This window comes from Orbicella faveolata, unplaced genomic scaffold (assembly GCF_042242905.1).
Source record: "Orbicella faveolata isolate gen_17 unplaced genomic scaffold, um_ofav_v1 contig_25, whole genome shotgun sequence".
Taxonomy (NCBI): domain Eukaryota; kingdom Metazoa; phylum Cnidaria; class Anthozoa; order Scleractinia; family Merulinidae; genus Orbicella; species Orbicella faveolata.
The window spans coordinates 9,075,970-9,083,944 of record NW_028301553.1 but is presented as its reverse complement, the minus strand read 5'-3'; the positions used below and the strand labels follow the sequence as shown (position 1 = coordinate 9,083,944).

Sequence of the window (7,975 nt, the reverse complement as noted above, 5' to 3'; positions counted from 1 at the left end):
AACATGCATAGTTGTCTTTATACTAAACTGAGGGCTTTGCCTGGATGGCGTCTAAAACAAGTATATACAAGTAACTTTCTGACCCGGATTCAGAACCCAGAAATGGTTGATTTGGATATCATTTGGCTTTTCGAGGTGCGCACATGCGTATTTGCCATGCTGAAGACTGTAAGACTGGAAGGTGGACTGTCTGAATGTTCATTAAAGTCAAAATTGATAGAGTTAAGCTACTGGCGATCTTTATTTTCCTTAAAATCCAAGTAGCATAACTTCGGTGACAGAGAGCATAATTTTCAGAAAGTAGCATAATTTTGGCATAATTTCTAAAAAATGTGAGCACTGCTAAAAGCATAATAAGCTTTTTTTTCGAGCACAATCTACCAAAGCCTAACTCCTGCTCGGTTCACTTCCGGTTTGTGTCTACCTTGGTAGTCTGCTACGGCTTTTCCCCTTTGCAGTGTGTATGTTTCAAGGTTGTATTTTCATTCAAGGTCCAAACATTACGCACAAATTAATTACTACTGGTGCTTTAAGTTGATTTTCGTTCATTTTAAATTCAACAATACGCTGAAGCAGCAAACGTGACAATTTAGCTCTTCACGCCAACTTTGTAACTTGATACTTTTGTTTTGCTCGCAAAGCCATGTAATATGAAACCCCTGTTTTCTCCAAAACATACGGAAGATGTCCTTGTTTTTTGGAGATAAATGAAAGAAAGTTAAATATCCAATGTAGTGATGAAGAAACGGAAGAGACGATGTTTTACTAAAAATGCAAATTTTTACCGATGAACAAGAACTAACTTAATTATCAGATAGTCACGAAATACCACTTTCTTTTTCTGTTGCCACCTTTGTTGTTAACAATAAAACAATTCAAAATTAACACACAACGATATTGATGGCTGAGAAGCTTTTCAACGAAAAGTATTGAAGATAAACAGCGCTACTTGGCCGATATGAATGAGTCTCCTCAAAGACTGATTAAATTAATTTGAACTTTCATTAGGTGCCACGGCGTCTGTAGCAATATTTGAGCATTTTCCTGGTTTCTTTTGTTACAAATTTACAATTTGCGGAGTATTAAAGCCACTAACTTGAGAACTTTTTGGTCTCTCTTACAGACACAATTAAGGCAAGAAATAAACAAGTCGCTAAGGAGAAGCAATATATTTGAACCCTGACAAGCACACTATTGTAGATTGAAAACAGCAGATGATATTTGTTGAACCGACCTGTTTGTAATTCTAAAAGCTACGCAGCCACAGTAACGTTTCACTTTTGCAATAAAAAGGGACAATTGGCGCTACCTGAAAAATAACTGCCGTCCTTGGTCACATGACACGATATATAAAATACTGCGTGTAAAGATAGTGTATAACACTAACAATGCTAGAACGCATGCGTCTTACATGTTGAGCTCTACCATAAGGAAAACCACTCAACATTTGTGCGTGATTCCGTATGCAATGTATCCTTCACCTAATATATAGGCCACGAACCCTAACTAATCTACGCATGCGTTTAGGGCAAATTAGTTTTGTTCTAAGGAGAATGGTGCCACAAGGAGAGCAAGGGGTTACCTGAAACAAATATATAGCTTTGCGATGTTCAAAGTTAAGCGACGGCGATGGAATGTGTTTTACGTAGAGTACACATGTACCTTTCCCACCCTACTCCCACTACTTCCTTGCCTCTAGACTAATTAATTAATTGAAATTAATTAATTAAACAAACATTAAAGTTTACACCTTAGCGCCATAGGGCCATAGGGCCATAGTGCCTTAGTTCCTTAGCGGCAGGCAACCCCCATAACCATCCCAATAGTGCACTCTGCACTAAAAAGGGAGCCCGTAAATAACATGTAAATCGAAAAAGGGAGCCTATAAATAGCATGTAAATGGGAAAAGGGAGCCTGTAAATAACATGGAAATCGAAAAAGGGAGCCTGTAAATAACATGTAAATTGAAAAGGGGAGCCTGTAAATAACCTGTAAATTGAAAAAGGGAGCCTGCAAATAACCTGTAAATTGAAAAAGGGAGCCTGTAAATAACCTGGAAATGGAAAAAAGGGAGCCTGTAAATAACATGGAAATCGAAAAAGGGAGGCAGAAACCCTGTACGATAAATGACTTGTAAATAATAACTTGAAGAAAAATGCATGGAATGTACTGTTTTATTGTAATCAAATCTGTTGACCTTAATTATAATAGTAGAAAATATGCAAATTTATACAGAATCAGAAATTTATTGCAATCAGAACAAACTCAGTAAAATTCAAATAGTTTTTATATGCCATGACTAAGGTTTACAATGTATACATTGCAACAAATAAAACATGTTTTCTTTTCTATCTATCCATAACAAGACGAGTTAAATGTAATTTTGTGCATGGCCGAAATATTCTAAAATACCACGACTGAGCTCCTTTAACCGAATTCAAGCACTTTTCAAGAAGACTACTAAGATTGTGCAAAACCATGTCATATTCAGCTCTATTTAATTCATAAATAAAATGATTAAGAACTATACTGTTGTCAGCTACAACTAGTAAAAATTTTGCAAATTAGGTGTATTACTAAATTATAATTGTTTGCAAATGGATACCTGTCTTAAATATAGATTAAATCCACAAAGTCAAATGTAACATAATGATAATACCTTTGTCATAAAATGAATGAATAAACTGTTTTTTCTTACTAAGTAATTAATGTAGGATTAAATTAGCCTTAATAATTATTATGAAAAATGGGGGAGGCATGATGGCCTCATAGTTACATGTAGTGCGCTCAACTCCTGATCGAACGATCCGGGTTCAAGCCCTAGGCGGGTACATTCTGTTGTGTTGTTGGGCAACACACTTTACTCTCAGTGCCTCTCCACCCAGGTGTATAAGTGGGTACCAGCGAATTTAATGGTGGGGTAACCCTGCAATGGACTAGCATCTCATCCAGGGGGAGTAGAAATAGTCCTAGTCGCTTCCTGCTACAGAAAGCGGGATAAGCTCCAGCCTGTTGGGCCACATGGCTCGTATGCAGACTTTACCTTTACCTTATTATGAAAATTACTGCAATGTAAGTGTGAAGTATTGATCAATTTTTTTTTCAGAGTGAATTGTTCTGTTGAAATACAGAAAATAGGGAGAAAAAACATTTACCACAAGATAGAGATTGACATTTTAAATTCATCATAAAAACATTCATGCCAAAGGAATACTACATTGCATAACATAAAACAAGGCTTCTGACATCTTTTAGGCTATGTTTACAATGTCACAGTTTCCTTCTTTTTCCAAAACTGTACGGAATCCAAACAGTACGAACATTTTGGACCCCTGACAAAACATTCACTGTAAACAATATTCAAAATTTTACTTTTTCTTTTTGTGATAAAAAAAACTGTACTGTAAAAAAAAAAATTCACAGGGGCCTGTTGAAATTGAAAGGCCTATCTAGTACCATAGTTCCCATAACACATCATAAGTTAATAAATTATTGTTCTGGTACTTCATGTATGTAAACATAGCCTTTTCTTTTTATGATGAAATCTTATAACTGCTGTATTGAACAATAATTATCAACCTAGCAATCTACGATATTTAAATTTGATGCTAATTCACTAAGACAGGTACAGTGTAGGTGATACTTCAAAGCATTAAAAAATAATGTTTAAAGTGGTTGAATTTATGCCAGAAAGCTGCCAGAGCATATCAAAGTGTTGAAGGTCACCATGTTAGACTGTAATGCACCAGGCGCCCATTTCTCGAAGGTCCCAAAAAGTTTTCGCACCCAGAAAGCCACACCAAAATCTGAAATCTTACGCTTACAGAGCTGTTTTAATCGTGTATTCTCAATATGAACAGAGGTTTCCTTCACACAAGAAGTTTCAGGCATATACAGCTCTTAGTTTTTAGACACAGCTAAATTAAAGATGGCTTTGTGGGCCCAAAAAGTTTCCAGGGCCATCAAGAAATGGGCCTTGGACCCCTTATAGAGTCATAAGTACTGTAGACTTCTCAGTGGCTGATTTTTTCCTGATCAAGCATCAATGCCAAGGAGTATGCATGTATTGACCACTCTCAATTTTACTTCATCCTACAAGTAACATAAAACATTTCGTTAAATAAGATAAGTTATGTCTGTGTATGAATCAGCAAATTCTATGTATGATATCAATCAGTGAATTTTACACTGGAGTTATTATTTTGTTTCTTATCATTCCAATTTATACTGTGACCTTTGAAATCGGACTGTAGCCGGTCATGTTGACTGACCAAAATAATTTTAGCTCGGTCACGTCTCCTTTCTGACCGGTCAGGATATTTACGAAAAAATCAAGTACATGCAATGTGAGCCAAATTAAACCCACAAATATAGTTTGTTTGTTCCAGTCACTGCTAGACCGTTTAAAAATTGGCTTAATATTTTTCCGAACGGATTTAACCCCAGTCACTCGAATGGCATTCCTATCGATCTTGAACGCATGACAAACAGCAAGCGAATGGTCTTTAGCCGTTCGAACAGATACATGTATGCATTGGTGTATGTTTTCATTAGAGGTCATAATAAAAAAGAGATTAAAAACTCTCACATTTTACAGTTGGGGATTTGATTGTTTATTCAAGAATGAACAACGTGACCATCTCAACATGACATGACTGGTCAACATGACCGGCGAGTGAAGTTTTTGGCCAGTCAAGTCACCATTCTGGCCAGACATTGCCAGTTGACCGGCCATTATTTTGAGCCCTGAATATTCATCAATCAAACAGATCTTACATCTACATCTGTAGCTACTGTGTGACAAAAACTTTGCATCTCTGATTGGAAGGCACTGAATGTGAGAGGATGTAGAAGAACTAAACTCAAAATGTGTGGCAGTAAATATTCAATGTTCACTATCTTCTACATTGTAATATTCATGCACAATAAATCAAACTCCTATCAAACAATGTTTAAATAATAAGTCAAGTTATTTGCAGGCACAATTTGATTGTTTCTTACGCGCACTTATGCTTTATTGGTGGACAAAGGTACAGCTGATGTCATAAATGTTCGTTTTTGTTTCCTTGTTATGTATTACGAAGCAGATAGATTCTATGTTGTCGCGCATCTGTTCGGTAATAGATCACAAAAGACATCAAAATGTGGTACGAACATCAGTGACATGCGCCTGAAAAATTCACAGATTCTGCGACACACTCTGGTAATGGAAATGTGAATATTTTTTGTTTTTACCACATTTTGGTGTTATCTGTGATCTACTCAGGGCAGGAAAAACCCAGGTCTGATTCCCTCAGCCAAGTAAATTTTGCTCTTGGGCAAGTGAAAATAGAAGTTCAGTGGCCCGGTGGCAAGTTAAATTACAATGTAGCCTCAGTAGTCTTGTAAGTCTGACTAAAAATGCCAGCTTGATAAATGATCATTTCCAGTCATTCCATTTCAAAACTTAAGACCTAAAGATTAGTTAATTATTAGGTTGAAAGCAAGAATTAGTTAGGAATCCGAACGTACTTCATTCGCATTTGTCCTCTGATTTCCTTACTAGCCACCACACTGGCAACTAAGATTTAAATGGGGGCAAGTGAAAACTGAAATTGACTGGCTCACTGGGCAAGTGACTTACAATTTTTTTTCCTGCAGATTGCTACAGATGAATGAACAGATGCATGACACATGAAACCTACATGTATTTGGTAAGAGCCCAATTTCGTACAAGTAAAATGTACAGCTGTAACAGGGCTCTAAAGTGCTGTCTGGTCATCCCAGGGTAAGGTAATCACTTGAAATGATCCATAAATTGATATAAATCAATACTGTAAATTGAAATTAATGTAAGTGTTATCAGTGCTATCAATCAATTGAAAGAAATTCATACTCACATGCTAGAGAAGTTTCAAGTTATTGATTTGATTTTACCAAATTTATCAGTCAGTAGAGAATCAATTGAAAGTTGGCCTGTCTTTGTTAGTTCACATACACTGTAGAAAAATTGTGTCCCTCAACACAATGTTTGATTGTAACTTTTTTATGTAGATTTCAAAGGCACTACGAAAGACCCCCAAAACATAGTCCCCGATACATGTATGCCAGCAGAATATTCTGTTTACAAGATACAATGTTATGTTTTTATGCAATTGTATTCATGATTTCATATTTCACTTTATATCTTTTGTTCATTTCTTTCTTATTAAATGTTGCTTAAAAGATAAGCTAGTATCAGCAAAATTGATAATGCTTATTGAAAATTTGATCACAATCAATTACTCATGATGAATCCTTTTATTGATTTCTGATATCATTGACTAATTCCTATTGATTGTTATGAAATAATCGATTGACTATACTGTGTCGTCCAAGACAAGTAGATTTTCCTGCCTGGGCAAGTTACTCTTCCTTTTTTTTTTTCAAGTCCTGTGTAGTTTTCATGACAGTTTGAGGTACATGTATACCTCTTTATAAAGTATCGTAGTGTTTTTTTTGTGAAAGAAAATTTCACAACATTTAACTTACTATCAGCACCAGTGGGTGCAATGTCCATGTACAGTTGTGTAGCATATTGTAACTTGCATGTAGGTACAACTGTAGACACTTGAGTAACTTCAGAATACTTACACTAGCATAAGAGAAATTTTTCTGCTGAAGATGGCACATTACATTTTAGCTTACTAGCATTCACATCAGAGGGCAACATAACCTTACAAGAGAATGCATCAGAAGGAATCATAAGGTGCATATAAGCCAATAACAAATGTAGCATGCTCTTACTCGGTTATCGAAAACAGATAATAACAGATAATAAAGCTCTTTATGCACGGCAGGTAAACATCGGCAAAGTCGATTCCACAAGCAATGTAACTTCTCCTTGATAATGACACATTCACAACCAAAGGCAAAACGAAATGTATACGTATCTTGACGTTACTTTACTCTACTCGTTCAATTTATGCAAAACTTGCTTACCTGATGTTGTTGTTGCCTGTAATCGCTATCTTCAGCTTCTGGGCAACGGAAACCTTTGCCTTGAAACCGTGCACGGTGACGAAGCGAAGGTAGAGTGGATTTTGGCCCGCTAAAACAGAGCCCGAGTTCGATGCAAGTTCCCACGAACTGCCAAACATGGCGGGAGAACCGAGAGGACCTGGTACCTAACATGAAGACCGCTGATTCCTGTTTGTTGGAGATCGGGCACTCACAAGGCTGGTATGCTCTTATAAAGGGACTGGGATAACAGTGACGGCAATGAAAGCACAGAACGGTAGAAATCACCAAAAAAAACAAAAACAAAACAAAATGTCATTTTGGGCTGCGAAAAAAAGTCAGCTATCATTTTCGGAAAGGCGATAAGTCCTAACGTTTTCGGGAAATGGACAAAAAAGCCCTAATAAGTACGAGATGCTCAAGCTCCTCTAGAATAACCGAACAGACAATTTTTTTTTTTTTTTTTGCGCAACCTAAAATTAACCTACAGAACTTTGAAAGTACACCAGATAGCCTAAAACAACGTTTCAAAGCATTCGAGAAAAAACGGTCGTTGGGCCGGCCGTGTCCCTTATGGTTCCCTGCCTAACCTAACTCGCGTCAGTTCAAACTCGGTCACCAGGGCTCTTTCCGTCTTGAACTCACACAACACGTGACGCTTTCATGGTCCGTCATGAATAAATACGTACGTGTCCGAGAATTAAATTTTCTCTTTTCTAGAGACGTAAGCTTGGGACGCCTGCATGTGCAGTAACAATTCTAGTTTTATTTTGTCGTTGTGGATGCGCGGAAAGTTCACAAGAAGACAGCTTAGTGCGGTGTCGATCAGTGCAGCGATTTAGTTTGGTGCATACCTTCTAACCCAACTTCAATTTAAAGCACACTATAGCACACACTTGGACTTTAGAGAAGTTCAAATGCTTCAACGTAAAAGGCACCTTAATGGAGGCTTCACCGTAGGTTTACGGAGCTTTAGGGCGGTGTTACATTTTAACTT

General features: G+C 37.0%; 1 long non-coding RNA gene across 2 annotated transcripts; it reads right to left on the bottom strand.

Moving 5' to 3' along the window:
• Window positions 1-2,156: 2,156 nt before the first annotated feature.
• LOC149108839 (uncharacterized) lies at window positions 2,157-7,310 on the bottom strand. Of its 2 annotated transcripts, none has more exons than XR_016208603.1 (2): window positions 6,961-7,310; window positions 2,157-4,092 (listed from the first exon to the last, which is right to left on the bottom strand). It is a non-coding gene; the product is annotated as an uncharacterized LOC149108839 (long non-coding RNA). The 2 variants fall into 2 exon arrangements; XR_016208604.1 differs by lacking the exon at window positions 6,961-7,310 and adding an exon at window positions 4,777-6,950.
• Window positions 7,311-7,975: the final 665 nt, after the last annotated feature.